Consider the following 21444-nt stretch of genomic DNA (forward strand, 5'->3'; position numbering starts at 1 on the left):
CTTCATTCTAGCTTCATCTTCTGTGTCTGCACCCGCAGCTCAGTCACACTCTCTCCCTCTTGCTCTGCACATGGACCTGATGAACCAGGACCATAGCTATGAATGGTGACCATTGCTTGGGCTCTCATCGTGTGCCAAGCACGACACTGAACACTTTATGTGCATTTTCCCTTATCCTTTTATCTTTTTTTTTTAAATTTTTTTTTAAATTTATTTTTGAGAGAGAGAGAGACAGAGCATGAATGGGGGAGGGGCAGAGAGAGAGGGAGACACAGAATCAGAAGCAGGCTCCAGGCTCTGAGCCATCAGCCCAGAGCCTGACGCGGGGCTTGAACTCACAAACCATGAGATCGTGACCTGAGCCGAAGTCGGACGCTCAACCGACTGAGCCACCCAGGCGCCCCCCCTTATCCTTTTATCTAATGTCACAGAAGGGCCTTGAACTCAGGTCTGTTAGCTTCAACCCTGGTATTCTTCTTGATGGGCCAATGGACTCTGAACCGCGCATTGGGCTCTTCCTCAAGTTTGGGATGTTCTCCCCATGTTGTCTGCTAAATAATACTTGTGTAAGTAGTTTACAGTTCAGCAAGCATTCGCCTCTGTTCTCTCATTTGACCCATTAACCTTGTGTGTTCAGGAGCCAAAATGCTTCCCTTCCTTTGAAATTAGATCCCCCCCCCATACCAGATCCATCAGATTCCAGGCCCTCCACTCATGTCCAAGACCAGGGCAGCAGTTTGTTATTCACACTTTCCTGATATCCTACTCAGATCAGTCTTTTAGGAAGTTGGGGTTCAATGCATACATATTTGTAAGCCCCTGTCTCTTGTGTTGATATACAACTTGGACATTTGGGCTTATCTTATTTCTCCTTGTGGAACATAAAGTCTTCAGAAGCACAGACTGCCTGAAAATTCCCTTTTTAAGGGCAGAGAGGGCTTTTTAGGAAGGATGGTCCCAGCACTTGGCCTTTCTCATCCCTTCTTCAAGTGGCAGAATCCTCTTTCCTCTGGGACATCTATTTTTTGGTGGCTTAGTTGGAACAAGTGTCCCAAGTTGGCCAATTTGAAGATGCACTCAGGGTTTTCCTGGGATTTTCCAGCCAAGGCTAATGATGAAAAACAAGCCATGTGTCCACTGGGGCTCCAAAGTTGGTGGGATGTGTATCTTCAGGCTCCACATGTGAAATAAATCTGGGAGGTAATGAGGGCCCTGATGACATATTTTGAACCCCTAGATTCAGCTATACCCTTATTAAGCTAATATGATTTTTTTTAGACACTTGCAATGGAGGAATACCAACAAAGGGCTGCACACACAGAATAATCTGTAATTCCATTGACTGGCTGGCCTGTATAAATGAGGAGACTATGGAACTGAAGAAACTGTATCCCTTCTTCTCTCATGGTTTGACAGTTTCTACAAAATTCTTTTATTATTAATTAATTAATTTTATTTTGCACTTGATCTTAGCCAAAAGGCTGAGAAGTGATTATTTTTATTTATTTTCAGAGAGAGGTAGAGGGCAAGTAGGGGAGGGGCAGAGAGGGAGACAGAGTACCAAGCAGGCTCCGCTCTGTCATGACCGTGAGATCATGACCTGAGCCGAAGTCAAGAGTTGGCTGCTTAACCGACTGAGGCACCCAGGCACCCCTCAAATTCTTTTTTTGAAAAAATAAAACTTGTTTATTTATTTTAGTAATCTCCACACCCACTGTGGGACTTGAACTCACAACCTTGAGATCAAGAGTCGCATGCTCTTCTGACTGAGCCAGCCAGGTGCCCCAATTTCTATTAAATTCTAAGTGATTAAGCCTTCCTTTGACATTACATACTTTAAAAGGAAGACGGTGTGGGGCACCTGGGCAGCTCAGTTGGTTAAGCAACGACTTCAGCTGAGGTCAGGATCTCTCTGCTGCCAGTGCAGAACCTGCTTTGCTTTGAATCCTCTGTCCTCCTCTCTCTCTGTTCCTACCTCACTCTTGTGCGGACATGCTCTCCCTGTCTCAAAAATAAAAGGAAGGCAGTGCAATCATTGTTCTTATCCCTGACCATCGTCCATAGCTTGTTAAAAGAGATGTGTGCAATTAAGATATGAGGAAAGGACTCATTATAACCCAAATGCTCTTCCCTTTACAGGTCTTATTCATAGGAAGGTCTCTTGGCTGCTAATACACCACTGAGTATATATAATAATGTAATGTATTAATATAATACACACACACACACATATTCACAGAAAGAAGCAAAGACAGTACAGAGACATTCCATATGCTCTACCCAGTTTCCCTCCCTCAGTGATTACATCTTTCATGGTTATGGCACAGTATCAAATTCAGGAACATGGTACAATGTACGTGTATAGTTCTGTGCCATTTTATCATATGTAGATTCGTGTAACCATCGCTGCAGTCAAGATACAGAACTATTCCATTACCACAAAGACTCCCTCCCCCTGTACTACTCCTTTATAGTCACACCCACCCCCCTCCCTAACCCCTGGCAACCACCAATTTTGTCCATCTCTGTAATTTAGTTATTTTGAGAATGTAATATAAAGAGAATCATACAGTATGTGACCTTGTGAGAGTGGCTTTTTATTTTTATTTATTTTATTTTTTAAATGTGCATTTAGTTTTGAGAGAGAAGGGCAAAGAGACAGAGAGCGCGAGAGAGAATCACAAGCAGGCTCTGTGCTGTCCACGCAGATCACATCATGGGGCTCAAACCCACTAACCGTGAGATCATGACTTAAGCTGAAGTCAAGATCAGATGCTTAACCAACCGGCTGAGCCACCTAGGCACCCTGAAATTGGCTTTTGAAAATCAGCATAATGTTCTTGAGATTCATTCAAGTTGTTGCAGGTGTCATTAGTTCATTTCTTTTCATTGCTGAGTAGAATCCCATGGTATGGATGCTCCAGTCTTTATTTAACCATTAACCTGTTGAGGGGTATTTTGGTTATTTCCAGTTCTTGGCTATTACAAATGAAGCTGCTAAAAGTAATTGTGTATAGGTTTTTGTGTGGACATAGGTTTTTATTTTTCTTGGATGAATGCCGAGAATGTGATTTCTGGGTCACATGGTAACGGTATATTTAGTTTTGTAAGAAACTGCCGTACTGTCTTCCAGAGTGACAGTATCATTTTATATTCTGCCACCAATGTGTGAGAGATCCAGTTTTTCCACATCCTTGTGGAGTATTTGGTCTCTCACTATTTTCAATTTTAGCTCTTCTGATTGGTTTACAGTGATATTTATCATGGTCTTAGTTTGCATTTTCCTGATGGCTAGTGACGTTTATTGAAAATCTTTCCATGTGCTTATTTGCAATTGTATATTCTCTTCAGTGAAATGTCTCTTTGTGTCTTTTGCCCATTTTCTAATTGGGTTGTTTCTTTTTTCACTGTTGAGTTTGAGTGTTCTTGATATATTCTAGATGGGAATCTTTTGTCAGATTATTATACGAATATTTGCACTATTATTACAACTAATTATTGCAAATATTTCAAATATTTTCTCCTTGTCTCTGACTTATTTTTTAATCTTCTTAGGAGGGTCTTTCACTGAGAAAAGTTTTCAATTTTTATAAATTTCAAGTTATTAATTTTTCTTTTATGGATCATACTTTGGGTGTCGTGTCTAAGAAACATTCACCAAACCCTAGCTTCTGAAGATTTTCTGTTATGCTTTCTTCTAAAAGTTTTGGGGCGCCTGGGTGGCTCAGTCGGTTAAGGGTCCAACTTCAGCTCAGGTCACGATCTCACGGTCCGTGAATTCGAGCCCCGCATCGGGCTCTGGGCTGATGGCTCAGAGCCTGGAGCCTGCTTCCGATTCTGTGTCTCCCTCTCTCTCTGCCCCTCCCCCGTTCATGCTCTGTCTCTCTCTGTCTCAAAAATAAAAAATAAACGTTAAAAAAAATAAAATAAAAGTTTTATACCTGTATATTTTACATTTAAATCTATGATAATTAATTTTGATAATTAATTATTAATTATGATAATTAGTTTTGTATAAGGTGTGAGTTTAGTTCAAAGTTTATTTATTTGTTTTACCTATGGACATCCAGTTGCTCCAGCACCATTTGTTGAAAGACTATCCTTCCTCCATTGAATTGGACCTTTGTCAAAAATCAGCTGGATGTACTTGTGTGAGTCTCTTTCTTGGTTCTTCATTCTGTTTCAATGGTCTTTGTAACTATTTCTTTAAAAATACTATGCTTTCTTGGGGCGCCAGGGTGGCTCAGTCGGTTAAGCGTCTGACTTCGGCTCAGGTCATGATCTTGCGGTCTGTGAGTTCAAGCCCTGTGTCGAGCCCTGTGTCAGGCTCTGTGCTGACAGCTCAGAGGCTGGAGCCTGCTTCGGATTCTGCGTCTCCCTCTCTCTCTGCTCCTCCCCCACTCATGCTCTATCTCTCTCTCTCTCTCAAAAATAAATAAACATTAAAAAATTAAAAAAATACTATACATTCTTGATGACTATAGCTATATAATAAGTCTTAAAATCAAGCAAAATGATTTCTCCTATTTTATTCTGCTTTTTCAAAATCATTTTAACTACTCTAATTCTTTTCCCTACCTACATAAATTTTAAAATAATCTTGTCTGTAGTTATAAAAAGGTCTTACTGAGAGTTTCACAAGAGTTGCATTAAATCTATATATGAATTTTGGGAGAATTGACATCTTTACTATGTTGAGTCTTTCAATCCATGGACATGGTATATCTCTCTATTTATTTAAATATTTCTTGATTTCTTTCAATAGTGTTTTATAATTTTTAGTATATAGTCCTATACATGTTTTGTTAGACTTACTCTTAAGTATTTATTTTTTGAGCAGTTGTATATATTATACTTTTAATTTCAGTTTTCTCATATTTGTTGCTAGCATATAAAAACATAATTGTTGATCTTGTGTCCTGCAACCTTGTTGAACTCATTTTTTAGTTCTAGAAATCTTTTTTGGTGATTCCTTGGGTTTTTTTATGTAGATGATCATGTCGTCTGCTAATAGGCATACTTTTATTTCTTTCTTTCTTATTTGCATTACTTTTATTTTCTTTATTTGTCTCATTGTTCTGACTAACCTTCTAGTACTGTGTTGAACAGAAGTAATGAGAGTGGATATCCTTCTCTAATTCTCAATCTTAAGGAGAAAGCATTCAGTCTTTCACCATTAAGTATAATGTTAGCTATAAGTCTTTTGTAAATAATCTTAATCAAGCTGAGGAAATTCTCCTCTTCCTAGTTTTCAGAGAGTTTTCTTTGTGAATAGGTGTCAAATTTTGTCAAAAGCTTTTTTTCTGTACCAATTGATATGATCATATAATTTATCTTTTTTGGCTTATTAATGTGGTGGGTTACACTGATTGATTTTCAAATATTTGACCAGATTTGTATCCCTGGAATAAATCTCTCTAGTCATGATGAGCAATTCCTTTTATATATTGCTGTATTCTATTTACTAATATTTTGTTAAGGATTTTGCATTTATATAAAAAGATATTGGTCTGTAATGTTCTTTTTGTGTGTTTCTTGGTGTTGCTTTGGTAGCAGGGTAATACTGGCCTTACAAAATACATTGGGAAATGTTTCCTCCATTTCTGTTTTTAGGAAGAGATTGTATAGAATTGCTGTTATTTCTTCACATTCATAATATTTGGTAGAAGTATCCAATAAAATAATCTGTGCCTGGATATTTCCTTTTTGGGAATTTAAATTACAAATGTAATATTCTCAGGAGTTACAGGGTTATTAAAATGATCTATTTCATATTAAGTAAGTTGTGGTAGTTTGTTTTTTGAGGAATTGGTCAATTTCATCTAAGCTGTCAAACTTATGTGTGTAGAATAGATCACAGTACTCCTTTTTTGTCTTATGATGCCTGGAGGGTCTGAAATAATATTCCTTGTTTCATACCTGATCTTGGCAATTTGTATCTTTGCTTTCCTTTTAAAATTTTCAATTTTGCTAGAGTTTTGTCAATTTTATTGATCTTTTCAACCAGCTTTTTGTTTCCTTGATTTTTCTCTATCATTTTTTCTGTTTTCAAATTCATTGATATCTATTATTGCCTTTTTAATTTCTTTCCTTCTACTTACTTTGGATTTATTTCACTCTGACTTTTCTAGCTTTTTGAGGTGGGAGCTTAGATTATTTAGTTGAGACTTTTTCCCTTTTCTAATAGAACGATTTAGTGTTATAAATTTCCTTCTTAGCACTGCCTCAACTATGTCTCTCAAAATTTAAAAAATTTTTTTAATGTTTACTTATTTTTGAAAGAGAGAGACAGAGCACAAATCGGGGAGGGGCAGAGAGAGGGAGACACAGAATCCGAAGTAGGTTCCAGGCTCCAAGCTGTCAGCACGGAGCCCTATACAGGGCTTGAACCCACAAACCAAGAGATCATGACCTAAGCTGAAGTTGGATGCTTAGCAAACTGAGCCACCCAGGTGCCCCCCACATTTAAAAAAATTATGTCCTCCTTTACAGATTGCAAAGCTAAGTCAGAACAAGATTATATGTTCAAAGAACACAACTAGGCAGTGGTACAGAAATCCCTGTCTCCTTGTGGTTGGTATAATTGAGATATAATGTATGTTTCATGTCAACAATGTAAGAATTTGGTATTTGTATATATTGTGAAATGATCACCATAAATAAGTCTAGTTAACATCCATCACCATACATAGTTACACTTATTTTCTTGTGATAACAACTTTTAAGATTTACTCTCCAAGCAACTTTCAAGTATGCAATATAGTATTATTAACTGTAGTCATCATGCTGTACATTACATTGCATGACTTACTTATTTTATAACTAAAAATTTGTACCTTTTGACCATCTTCACTCATTTTGCCCACCCTTCATCCCCTGCCTCTGGCAACCACCAATCTGTTCTTTGTACCTATGAGTTTATTAAAAAAAAAATCCATTATAAGTGAGATCATATGGCATTTATCTTTCTTTTTCTGACTTATTTCACTTAGCATAATGCCCTCAAGGTCCATCCATGTTGTCTCAAATGGCAATATTTTATTCTTTTTTTATGGCTGAGCAATATTCCATTGTACAAATACCATACCTTCTTTATCCATTCATTTGTTGGTGGGCAGAGGTTTTTTCCATGTTTTGGCTATTGTAAATAATGCTGTAACAAACATGGGATTGCATATATCTTTTTTTATGTTTATTTATTTTGAGAGAGAGCTAGAGAATACAAATGGAGGGAGGGGCAGAGAGAGAGAGAGAGCAGAGAGAGAAAGAGAATACCAAACAGGCTCTGCACTATTAGCATGGAGCCCAACCTGGGGCTCAGACTCACTAACTATGAGATCATGACCTGAGCTGAAATCAAGAGTCAGATGCTTAACTGACTGAGCCACCAGGTGCCCCAGGATTGCATATATCTTTTTGAATTAGTATTTTCACCCCTCAAATTTTTTATGTTGTATTTTGATACCGTTTTATATATTTTATGATTTTCCTTTAAACTTACTCTTTGAACCATGTATTATTTAGAAGTGAATTGCTTAGTTTCCAAGAGTCTACAGATTTTCCAGTTCTTTTTCAGCTATTGATTTCTTATTTTCACTTTATTGTGGTCAAAGAACACATCCTGTATGATTTCAATTCTTTTAAATTTATTCAAGTTTGTTTTATGAGCCAGGACATGATCTGTATCAGTTCCATGGATATTTGAAAAAAATGTGTATTTTGCTGTTGTTGGGTGGAATGTTGTACCAATATTGATTATTTTTTGTTGGTTGATGGTGTTCTTACAGTGTTTTTGAATGTGTCTCTTTGTACAGCTTTTTTAGTGACATAAGCTATCACTATCAACTGGTATTGATACCACTTTGAGTGAAGGAATGAAGTGTAGGAATCTTACCTCCCTTTATGTTCCTCTCCTATTTACAGTGTAATTGTCTTAAGCATTTCCTCTGCATACATTGAGAACCGTATCAATGTTAAAATTGTTGCTTCAGAGGCCAACTATAATTTTAGGAATTCAAAAAGAGAAGGAAAATCTATTTTATTTACCAATATTTTCCCATTTATGTTGTTCTCTCTCCCTTCCTGATGTTCCAAGATTTTTTCTTTTATTGTTTCTTTTCTGTTTAGAGAATTTCCTTTAGCCATTCTTTTAATGTAGGTCTTTAGCAACAAGTTCTATTAATTTTATTTCATTTGAGCATGACTTGGTTTACCCTCATTCCTGATAGATATTTTTGCTGAGTGTAGAATTCTGAGCTGGCAATTTTTTTTCTTTTAGCACTTAGAAAATATTATGCTACTTTCTTCTGGCCCCCATGGTTTCTGCTGAGAAATATGCTGTGATTCCAATTATTTTTCCTCATAGGTGGGGTGTCATTTTTCTCTCACTGCTTTCAAGACTTTTCCTTTTTCTTTATTTTCCCAGAGTTTGGTTATAATGAGTTTTGAGGTGAATTTCTTTAAATTTATCCTGTTTTGAGGTTTACTCAGTTTTTTTTAATCTCTAAGTTTATGTATTTTGGCAAATTTGGAAATTTTAAGTCTTTTTTTTCTTTTTTAATACTTTTTTAACCTTGATCTCTTCTGGGATTCCAGTGACTTGTTATTTTTTTGTTATCATCTCATTATCTCTGAAGTTCTCTTCATTTTTAAGTCTATTTTCTCTCCGTTGTTTAGACTGGGTAATGATTTCTACTGTTCTATTTTTTGTCTTATATATTTTATTTTTAAGTGATCTCTATACCCAACATGAGGTTTGAGCCCACAATCCCAAGATCAAGAGTTGTGTGCTCCACCAACCGAGCCAGCCAGGTGCTCCTTGTGTTCTATTTTCAAGTTCACTGATTCTTACCCTTGTATTCTTCATTCTGCTGTTGAATCTATCTACTGAATTTTTAATTTTGGTTACTGTATTTTTTTAGTTCTAAAATTTCCATTTGGCTCTTCTTTCTCTGTTCTTCCTTGCTAAGAGTTTCTGCTTTTTCATTTGTTTCAAGTGTGTTTGTAATTGCTTCTTGAAACACTTCTATTATGGCTTCTAGAAAACCTTTCTCAGATAATTCTAACACATGTGTCATCTTGGTTGAATGTCTTTTCTTATCAGGATGAATTTTCCCTGGTTCTCAGTATAAGGAATGACTTTCAGTTGAAACCTAGACATTTTGCATATTACATGACAAGACTGGATCTTATTTAAACCTTCTGTTATAGTAGGTTTCTGACACTACTGGAAATTCAGGCTCCCCACTAAGCCTCTACTGATGCAACTCTCCCTGAGATCATCGGAGGCGTCTTGTTTCTCTCTGTGTGGCCTCTACTTATGCCATGAGAAGAAGGATGGCCTCATTATCAAAGTGTGGTGGTGAAAGTCCTGACTCCATTAGGTTTCTCTAACACCATTCCAGCTGAGAGTGTGGTTGCTACGTTGCTACTGGGTGGGGTTGTGAGACCAGGCTTCCTATGTGGTTTTCACTGACAATGCAGAGTGAAGGATTTCACAAAAAAAATGTTAAACTTTATTGAGAGAGAAGGAAGAGGTGGAATAAATAGAGAAACACACTATTCTGTTAGATGAGAAGACTCAATATTGAAAGATACACTGATATTTTAGAACTTCATAAATTTATCCTAATATTTATTTAAAACAATAAAGGGATGAAAATAGCCATGAAAGAAAAGTAATCATAGGGGACTTGACCACTAAATGTTAAAATGTATTATAAAGCTATAATCATAGCACTGTGGCACTGACTTAATAATACTAGATAGATCAATGGAACAGAAATAGGTAGTCCAGAACTATATATAGAAGTTTATTACATTATAATATGCCATTTCAGAAAGAACAGATTATTCAATAAAAGTATTTGGATAACTGCTAACCATATAACAAAGTATAATAACAAATTTTATCTCACACAGTACTGTATGTATAAATTTTAGTTGGATCAAACATATAATTAAAAAAAATAAAACCACACCAAAAACCATAAAATACCTAGGAATAAATCTAACCAAAGAGGTGAAAAATATATACACTGAAAAATATAGAAGCTTATGAAAGAAATTGAAGAAGACACAAAAAAATGGAAAAAGATTCCATGCTCCTGGATAGGAAGAATAAATATTGTTAAAATGTCAATACTACCCAAAGCAATCTACATATTCAATGCAATACCTATCAAAATAACACCAGCATTGTTCACAGAGATAGAACAAACAATCCTAAAATTTGTATGGAACCATAAAAGACCCTGAATAGCCAAAGCAATCTTGAAAAAGAAAACCAAAGCTGGAGGCCTCACAATCTTGGACTTCAAGTTGTATAACAAAGCTGTAATCATCAAGACAGTATGGTACTGGCATAAAAACAGACACTCAGATCAATGGAACAGAATAGAGAACCCAGAAATGGACCCACAAAAGTATGGTCAACTAATCTCTGACAAAGCAGGAAAGAATATCCAATGGAAAAAAAGACAGTCTTTTCAGCAAATGGTGCTGGAAAAACTGGACAGCGACATGTAGGAAAATGAAACTGAACCACTTTCTTACACGATACACAAAAACAAACTCAAAATGGATGAAAGACCTCAATGTAAGACAAGAAGCCATCAAAATTCTTAAGGAGAAAGCAGGCAAAAACCTCTTTGGCCTTGGCCACAGCAACTTCTTACTCAACGCATCTCTGGAGGCAAGGAAAACAAAAGCAAAAATGAACTACTGGGACCTCATCAAAATAAAAAGCTTCTGCACAGCAAAGGAAACAATCAGTAAAACTAAAAGGCAACCGACAGAATGGGAGAAGATATTTGCAAATGACATATCAGATAAAGGGTTAGTATCCAAAATCTGTAAAGAACTTATCAAACTCAACACCCAAAAAACAAATAATCCAGGGAAGAAATGGGCAAAAGACATGAATAGACACTTCTCCAAAGAAAACACTGAGATGGCCATCTGACACGTGAAAAAATGCTCAACATCACTCATCATCAGGGAAATACAAATCAAACCCACAATGAGATACCACCTCACACCAGTCAGAATGGCTCACATTAACAACTCAGGCAGCAACAGATGTTGGCAAGGATGCAGAGAAAGAGGATCTCTTTTGCACTGTTGGTGGGAATGCAAGCTCGTGCAGCCACTCTGGAAAACAGTATGGAGGTTTCTCAAAACACTAAAAATAGAACTACCCTACAACCCAGCAATTGCATTACTAGGCATTTATCCACGGGATACAGTAATGCTGTTTTGAAGGGACACACGTGCCCCAAAGTTTATAACAGCACTATCAACAATAGCGAAAATATGGAAAGAGCCCAAATGTTCATTGATGGATGAATGGATAAAGAAGATGTGGTATATATATACAATGGAGTATTACTCAGCGATCAAAAAGAATGAACTCTTGCCATTTGCAACTATGTGGATGGAACTAGAGGGTATTATGCTAAGCGAAATAAGTCAGTCAGAGAAAGACAAATATCATATGAGTTCACTTATGTGAGGACTTTAAGACACAGAACAGGTGAACATAAGGGAAGGGAAGCAAAAATAATATAAAAACAGGGAGGGGGACAAAACATAAGAGACTCTTAAATACAGAGAACAAACAGGGGTTGTGGAAGAGGGGATGAGCTAAATGGGTAGGGGGCATTAAGGAATCTACTCCTGAAATCATTGTTGCACTATATGATAACTAACTTGGATGTAAATTAAAAAACAAATAAATTATTAAAATAAATAAAAATAAAACCGTAAAGTTGTAGAAAAAAAATATACTGAACATTTACTTATATGATCTCAGGGTAGGAAAGACCATTCAATGCATGACATCAAAGGTAGAAACTATAAAGGAACATATTTATAAACGTAACTAGATAAAAAATTAAAACTCTGTATGGCAAAAAATTACTATGAGACATTGGAAGAAGTTATCTGCAACTTACATGTCAGACAAAGGTCAACTTTTTTTTTTTTTTTACATAGGCTTTACACCCAACATGGGGCCCAATGTGGGGTTTGAACTCACCACCCTGAGATCAAGACCTGAGCTGAGATTAAGAGTCAAACACTTAAACTACTGAGCCACCCAGGCACCCACAAAGTTTTTAATATATAGAAAGCACTTACAAATCAGTAAGAAGAAGACAAGGCTTCAGTAGAAAATTAGATGAAGACTATAACTAGACATTTCACACAAAAAAGAAAAATTGCCAATTAATGTGAAAAAAGTGAAACTTCACTAATAATTTATATAAATGCAAATTAAAACATAAATGCAGCATCATTTTTGTTAATTGAGTTAACAAAGCTGAAAGATGGTCAATGTGGCTGAAGAGCAGAGTAAGGTGGGATGTGATCAGATCAAGACCAGCTTGGGCCACTTCATGGCCTTGCAAGCCATGCTAGGATTTTAGGTTTTATCTCCAGGAAAATGGTAAGTCTTTGAAGAGTTTTAATCAAGAGAATTACATCATCAGATAGATATTTTGAATAGGTCTCTGTAGCTCACATAGATGGATAGATAGATACTATTTATTTAGGTATATACCCATGTTATCTATTTGTGTTGGAAAATGTCTGGAAAGAGATACAGTTAATTCTAACATTTTAAAAGTGGTTGGTTTTGGGTGATGGCATATCTGGTGATTTACATTTTTTTATTTTTCCTTTTTTTTGTTTTAGTGTTTATTTTTAAGAAAGAGAAAGAGGGGCGCCTGGGTGGCTCAGTTGGTTAAGCATCCGACTTCAGCTCAGGTCATGATCTCGCAGTCCGTGAGTTCGAGCCCCGCGTCGGGCTCTGTGCTGACAGCTCAGAACCTGGAGCCTGTTTCGGATTCTGTGTCTCCCTCTCTCTCTGACCCTCCCCCATTCATGCTGTCTCTCCCTGTCTCGAAAATAAATAAACGTTAAAAAATAAAAAAAAAAAAAGAAAGAGAAAGAGAGTGCGCCCCTGAGCAAGCAGGGGAGGGGCAGAGAAAGAGAGAGAAAGAGAGAGGTAGACACAGAATCTAAAGCAGACTCCAGGCTCTGAGCTGTCAGCACAGAGCCCCATGTGGGGCTCGAACTCACAGACTGTGAAATCATGACCTGAGCCGGAGTCAGACACTTAACCGACTGAGCCACCCAGGTGCCCCAATTTTTTTCTTTTTCCTAATCCTTACTTTCCCACTTTTATGGAAATATTATGTATTACTAACTTATTTTTTGCTTTTAGACTAGGGATGTGTGGAGATAAAGAAGCACAGGATTTAGAATTAGATGACCCTGATTTAACACCCGTTTTGGTTTTTTTTTTTCGATTACCAGCTGTTTGGCAATTGAACAAGATACTTATTCCTCTGATCTCCTCTTGTCTGGCAGACGCCCTGTGAATAAAAACAAAAATAATATATCAAAGTTTTACGCTTAAAAATGGTGATGGTAATAAATGGTTACCTCACAGGATATTTATGAGCATTATATTCAATTGCACACATAATTGGTAAGTATTTTATAAACTACTAACTATATAAATGTTAGTTGAGATGATGATGATGTTTAGTATAGCCCACAGGGTTACAACACATGGTTGAAATATGATTGAGATATATCTGTAATTTATTTCAAAGACTAAGTGAGGTACCACTGTACCTGATTAAATGTGCAAAGGAATTATTTTGAGCTTGCACATTAAAAAAATATGTTTATTTACTTTTTTTTTTTTTTTTTTTTTAATTTTTTTTTTTTTCAACGTCTTTTATTTATTTTTGGGACAGAGAGACAGAGCATGAACGGGGGAGGGGCAGTGAGAGAGGGAGACACAGAATCGGAAACAGGCTCCAGGCTCCGAGCCATCAGCCCAGAGCCCGACGCGGGGCTCGAACTCATGGACCGCGAGATCGTGACCTGGCTGAAGTCGGACGCTTAACCGACTGCGCCACCCAGGCGCCCCTGTTTATTTACTTTTGAGAGAGAGAGAGAGAGAGAGAGAGAGAATGCATATGGCAGAGAGAGAGGGACAGGAGATTCGAAGTTGGCTCTGGACCAACAAGCAGAGAGCCCTATGTGGGGTTTGGCTCATGAACTGTGAGATCATGACCTGAGCCGAAGTTGAAAGCTTAACTGACTGAGCCACCCAGGCACCCCAAAATATGATTTGTTGTTTATATGAAATTCAAATTTTACTCAGTATTCTATGTGTTTATTTGCTAAATCTGGCAACTCTAAATATGGAGAGCCCACTACAAGTGTTTTTGGGTCAATAGATGGGGGCATTGATGATGGAGATGGCCTGTGAACGAGGGTGTCCTTATACTTGGAGGGTACTTAGGGCATGGCATTATGAAAGTACCCTGTTCCAGGGGTGCCTGAGTGGCTCAGTTGGTTGAGTGTCTGACTTTATATTTTGGCTCAGGTCACGATCCCAGGGTCGTGGGATTGAGCCCCACGTCAGGCTCCGCACTGAGCTTGCAGCCTGCTTAAGATTCTCTCTCTCTCTCTCTCTCTCTCTCTCTCTCTCTCTCTCTCTCTCTTCCTCCCTCTCTCTCTCCCTCTCCCTTTGCTCCTCCCCCTACTTTGTCTCTCTTTCTCTCACTCAAATATAAATTAAAAAAAAAAGTACCCTGTTTCAAAACTTGTACATTATGTACATTATGACAACCCAGAGTTAAGAATAAATGAATATTTAATGAAAGTTGCATTTGAATTAGGTCATGAAAGATGGTGGATTTACCAGGAATATTACCCATGTACATAACAAAATATGTTGGACATAATGCCTGCCTGCTCCACCTGCTATTCCCATAATTCCTCTTTTATGATTTGTTTTTCCCAAATCACTCACGCACACTGATTCCCTGATGTCTCAGAGCCTCACCTCCATCAAGCTGGCCTGTGACTAAGCTGGTGGGGACTGAGTCCACAGACTAATGCACTTGGTGCTTTCGGGCTGAAGGGGAAGAAGCTGGACCAGGAGGAACCATGCTGAGTTCGTGTTTTTCTGGGAGTAAAGTCTCCTCTTAAGAAGGTGAATGAACTCTTTTCTCATCCTGTTCCACTAGTCACCTTTTCCTGGTCCTTTGGTGGAGAGTGTACCCTCCCCCCCTTTGATGGTTTATAGCCACAGGGCGATTCGTTCTGTTGTTGAGTAGGGTGACACCGAGAGTCACCACCTCACACCATTTTCATTAAAAAAAAAACACACATAAATACAAACATTGTGGTTCAGGTTCGTATCTGAGAAAGGTCTGGAAAGACGCTGCAAATATAAAGGAGTTACCCTGGGAGAATGGAATTAAGAGATTGAGGAGTGAGGGTGGTGTGGGCACTTTTACTTTTTACACCTTATCCATTTTTGTATTGCATGCAAAAAAAAAAATCTTTTACAAAGAATGTAATAATAGACCAGTAACAAAGCGGTGAAATTAGAGACCAAATTCTAAACTAAAACTCACTCCCAAACAATTATTTTCATTCATTTTGAGATATGTATACTGTAGTACACAGTGTGCTAGTTTGTATTCTGCTACGTTGCTCAAAATTTTGTCACAGCTGTTTCTCTGCATTGCTACTGTGTCACTTTTCAGGGCTAGAAGGGTGGACTTTGAGTTACCAGTGATTTGCATCACCAACCTGTCTTCCCCAGGTACTGACCTGACCAGCCAGCTGAGGAAGGTGTGTGTGTGTGTGTGTGTGTGTGTGTGTGTGTGTGGAGGGGGGTGGTGCATGGGGGATGGTTCCCTGTTTTTTTTTCTTTGTTTTTTTTTTTCATCTGGAAATAGAGGTACCGGAAGCAGGTTTTCTCTGGGGTCCCTTCCAGGTCTCATCTATTACCTTCATGAAGCACATCATCAATACTGATCATTTGGACATAATTCTTTGTAAATCTTTATTTAATCCACCAGCCTCTCTGTTTTAAGATCACTCGGTGTAAGGCAGCTCATTTATCCTCATGATAGATACATGGTGGTGGATATAATTTTCCCTTTCGTAGATGGAGAAACTGAGTCCAGAGGTGTGGGATGATTTACCACAGCATTGGCCTCTTATCAGGGCAGCCCCAGGATTCGGCTTCCCCGTGTTATGGGTGATGGATAGCAGACGAGATCTCCGAAGAGCAGACAATTCAAGGCGGCTTAGGTACGATTATTAAATGGATCCATCATTCTCCTGTCGTCTCCCTTTTTTTCTCCTCTTTAGATTCCAAGTCACTATTTTTCTGTGCCATTTCTTTGGGACATATTCATGAATGGACCCTTGGAACACACACACACACACACACACACACACACACACACACACAGCAATTTGGTCACACCTACGAGGCAGATAAAGCTGAAGGGAGCCTGCAAAAGGATCTGTAGATAAAAAGTCTGGTATCTGGGCAGGTAACACCCAATTACAACAGAGCAGTGTTGACTTACACTTTTCCTTATCGGGGGAATCAGGTATTTGTGTAAATCAGAAAAGGATTTGATGGATGCTATTTCAGTGGAGTTTCCAGCCAAAGGACAGGTTTGGTTAAACAAAATATATATTCTCCTTATCTACAGTGGCAACTATCATGCAACTCCCTGTCTCCCTTCTACTCCTCCAAGCCTTATAAAAAAGAGCGCCTTATCTAGAGTTTGTAAGAGCCTAATGTCGAGCAGGGTCTGTGCTAAAATCAGTGACGGCGCTGCACCTCAGGCCCAGCCCGAGCCATTTGGGCAGACAGATGATCTTCGCTTATCTCCGACTGTCTTGGCAATCAGTGTCTTTTTCTTAAGATGCCTGTTTAGACTACCCCAGCGGAAAAGAACAGGTACCATCCCGCTTGAGGGGAGAAGATTTGGAGACTCGCTCTGTGGCGGTCAAGGGCCGTGGTGGGAAAGAGTGTAGTTCAGAGGAGGAGGCTGGCAGTCGCGATGGCTGCCAGCTCATCCAGAAAGGAGGACGCCTCAAACAGTCACGGGGTGGGGAGCCTCCTGCGGGGCAGAAAGCCTGAGTGTTGGTAATAGAGACGTGGGCATGGGGCCAGACGCAGACAGGGAAAGAGGGTCAAAGTGGGGAGAGCGACTTCCATTAAATAAGATGGACTTGCTCAGATTTTGGTGCCACTTGTCGAAAAAGCTGGTGGCCTTCAGGCTTGGCATCAGGCACCAGCTGGGGGCGGTGAGCGGACACAGTGCGGAGTCAAAGACCTGCGTGAGGCTCGGCCTCTGACCTGCTGGGAGGCCTTGAACAAGGCCCTCTCCCTCTCTGGGCTCCCGAACTGGTCCTTTAGAAACGTGTTCCGCGGGGCGCCTGGGTGGCTCAGTCGGTTGAGCGTCCGACTTCGGCTCAGGTCACGATCTCACAGTTCGTGAGTTCGAGCTCCACTTCAGGCTCTGTGCTGACCACTCAGAGCCTGGAGCCTGCTTCGGATTCTGTGTCTCCCTCTGTCTCTGCCCCTTCCCTGCTCGCGCTCTGTCTCCCTCTGTCTCAAAAATAAATAAACATTAAAAGAAAAAATTTAGAAATGTGTTCTGTGGTGCCAGGTGCCCCAAAGTGCAGGAGGGCAGCAACCCCTGCCTGCATTGCCAGGGCTCCAGGTGCGTGGCCCTGGAACTCGCACAGGGTGGGCAGGGAGCCTTTTCCATGGAGCCAACCTGAGTTGGTCTCTCCTTTCGCTTCCAGGTACGCTTGAGTTTTGGATGCAAGTAAGGAGCTTGTCGGTGTGAAAATCCTGGGGCGGCTCCGAGTCACCCAAGAGCATCCTGTACATCATCTCCACCTTTCCCCCTGAGAAAGGTGTCCGTCTAATACTGTGCTTCAGACGCCCCAGTGACACGGATGCCTCGCTCTTCCTGGGAAAGCCGCGTCACAGCTGCACGGGCCTGTCCACGTCGTTCCTCTAGCTGTTTAGTCTGAATGTTTCCCCTTCTCAGTTTTGATTTGCAGGTCCCTAACGATTAGCATCTCTTCGTGTGCTTATTGGCCTTTTCGTATGTCTCTCCTTTCGAGAAGTGCGTATTCAAGTCCTTTGCTCACTTTTCACGGGGTTATTTGTTTTTTCTGTTATGATTGGATTGTAGAAATTCTTGAGATATTCTGGGTATTAACCCTTTATCAGATAGAGGATTTGCAAATGTTCTCTCTCATCCTGTAGAAAGCCTTTTTACTCTGTTGATTGTGTCTGTGGCTGCACAGAAGTTTTAAAGTTTGCTGTAGTCCAATTTCTTTCTTTCTTTCATTGCCTGTGCTTTTAAAACTCACTCTTTTTGGTCTGTAAGGCAATCAGGGCTCGGAACACTGGCCCGGCTTGGAGAGAGGGGCCTTCTGTTGTGTATCTCTGTGACTTACTGCCACGTACGTGGGGGGACAGATGATGACAGCCCAGGACTGTCCTCTCTCAGAAGCCGTGGACAAAATTTGAGATTCACGTTTGGTGTTTATTTCCTCTCTGCTCAGCCAGCTCAGCCTTATTGCAACTATACGCTGTCATCTTTCTTTCAAAAGCCATACTTTTCTGGATTTTGTGACCCCTTGCCCTCCTGAGAGGCACACAGCATAGAGACCATACTTGTAGACAACTTCAGGGTTTTTATGGTGTCAAATGGACAAACTATGAGGGGCACCTGGGTGGCTCAGTCAGTTAAGCAACTGACTCTTGGTTTGGCCCAGGTTAGGATCTCATGGTTCATGAGTTCAAGCCCCGCATCAAGCTCTGCACTGCTGGTGTGGAGTCTGCTTGGGATTCTCTCTCTCTCTTTCTGTTTCTGTGCCTCCCCTGCCCTCTCTTTCTCAAAATAAATAAACTTTAAAGAAAAAATGGACAGACTATAAGATGTGGGCTGGTGTTAGAGAACCAGAGACATGAGATTTTCATGAACACAGGGTCCCAGACAGTGGGGAGAACAAAGCTTCATAGCCCAGTACTCTCCTTGGCTCTGCAGCTCCTGATATGTGTGTGTGTGTGTGTGTGTGTGTGTGTGTGTGTGGTGAAGGTGTGGGGGGAGGGGAGAAAGGGAGCGTTTGTAGCTACTTTGTTCCTTCCTCATGGAAGAGGCAAACCCTTCTGTTCCTATTTGGGTCAGAATCTGCCTTTTCTTTTCAAGGCTGACTCTGGTTTGAGACTCTCTTAACCTGTTATCTAAAGTGACCATTTTGTCTAACTCCAGATACCGGCCTGTAATTCATTTTGTTTTTGCTATGAAAAATTCTATTTTAATTATGAAATTAATTCACTCACTGGACACATTTTGGAAAATATAAGCAATATACAAAGAAGAAAACAGGAGCCTCCCGTAAACCCTCTGTTGAGATGTAGACTCGCATTACATCCAGGCTGCTGTATTTCTGTCCAGGCTGATAGAGGGAGAGGGGGTTGGTATACAGAAAGACAGTTAGACAGACAGACAGACATAGCCACACAAAAATGGGTGTGTGTTTTCATAGTTGATCTCATCCTATATTTCATTCCTTCTCTCTCTCCAGACCTCCGCACCACCTCCTTTTCCTCTCTCTCAGCTTCTTTTTCTTAATGTTTATTTATTTACTTTGAGACACAGAGATAGAGAGTGAGGGGGCAGGGGCAGAGAGAGAGTGAGAGAGAGAATCCCAAGTAAGCTCCACACTGTCAGTGCAGAACCTGATACAGGGCTCAAACTCATGAACCGCGAGACCATGACCTGAGCTGAAATCAAGAGTCATACGTTAAATGACAGAGCCATCCAGGTACCCCATCGACTACTTATCTCACTGAGAAAACAGAAGCCATCCGTGTGCTCCTATCCCAACATCTGCCCACCTACCTTAGGATCTGTCTGGGACTCTCCTTCCCATCTGTGCATGGCCATGCTGCCCTTGTCCATCTGTGAGGCTACTCCCTCTTCTCCTGTGTACCCCATTCCTTCCTGATGCTTGAGGGTGACCTCTACAAATCTCCCCTCTCTCCTTTGACTCATCCATTCTTTCTCTCCTGGATCATTCCTGCTACCCATCAGACACCGCATAATAACTGCTTTCTTTCAAAACCAAATTCTCTCTTAGTTAATTGCACATTCCCCGGAAAGCAGGGGATAAGCCACACACGTTCTATGAAAGAAGAGTATGTTCATTCGATTGTGGTGGAAGGTACTTACACTGAGGTGATTCTGGAAGGGGAGGCTGGGGTCAGAGTGCTCAGGGCTTCGAGTGCTTTGTTCTATAGAAAATAAGGAAGCATTTAGGGTTTTTGAGGAAGGGTGCCATGGAGGCTTCTGGTGTTGACTTGCTGAGGCTGTTCTGTAGCAGTGGGGAGGGGTGGGGAGAGCTGTTGGGTGGTTGGTGTCCCAGCCCAGGCTGGAGAGGACCAGGTCCCTAGTGATGGAGGCAGCTACGGAACCCAGAGGAAATGTGCTGCAAGAGACCTGGTCTAGCATGAATTTTTAAGTCACAAAAAAAGGTTGGGTGTGAGTGGAGGAGGGAGGAGTCAAAGATACCTCCAGTCATGGGACTGAATGTTGGTAAAAAAGGAGTTCTCTCACATTTATTTATTTATTTATTATGTTTATTTTTTTCCAATATATGAAATTTATTGTCAAATTGGTTTTCATACAACACCCAGTGCTCATCCCAAAAGGTGCCCTCCTCAATACCCATCACCCGCCCTCCCCTCCCTCCTACCCCCCCATCAACCCTCAGTTTGTTCTCAGTTTTTAAGAGTCTCTTATGCTTTGGCTCTCTCCCACTCTAACCTCTTTTTTTTTTTCCTTCCCCTCCCCCATGGTCTTCTGTTAAGTTTCTCATGATCCACATAAGAGTGAAAACATATGGTATCTGTCTTTCTCTGTATGGCTTATTTCACTTAGCATCACACCCTCCAGTTCTATCCACGTTGCTACAAACGGCCATATTTCATTGTTTCTCATTGCCACGTAGTACTCCATTGTGTATATAAACCACAATTTCTTTATCCATTCATCAGTTGATGGACATTTAGGCTCTTTCCATAATTTGGCTATTGTTGAGAGTGCTGCTATAAATATAATGTTTATTTTTGAGAGAGAGAGGAGAGAGAGACAGATCGTGAACAGAGGAATGGCAGAGAGAGAGAGAGAGGGGGACAGAGGACCCAAAGCGAGTTCGGCACTGACAGTACAGAGCCCGATGTGGGACCAGAACTCATGAACTGCGAGATCGTGACCTGAGCCAAAATCGAGAGTCAGACGCTCAACTGACTCAACCACCCAGGTGCCCTTCTCACTTTTGAAAATAGGCCTGAGAGGAAGATGAAAAGGCAGGTGATTTCTAAAATGTGGAGCTGGGAAGCCAGAACGCTTCCACCATAGAGAGAAGTGATGAGGGTTTTGTCAGCTGGGCCTTTCCACGTGTCGGCTAGGGTGACTGATGGTGGGTGAGGGGTTGGAAGAGCTCTCTGGGAACTGCAGGCCGGCCCTGCCTCTCATCAGTGGGACTTCCTCTGGGCAGCAGCAGGGACAGGTGGTCTGTGGT

This window comes from Panthera onca, chromosome B1, assembly GCF_046562875.1.
Source record: "Panthera onca isolate mPanOnc1 chromosome B1, mPanOnc1 haplotype 2, whole genome shotgun sequence".
NCBI classification, from domain to species: Eukaryota; Metazoa; Chordata; class Mammalia; order Carnivora; family Felidae; genus Panthera; species Panthera onca.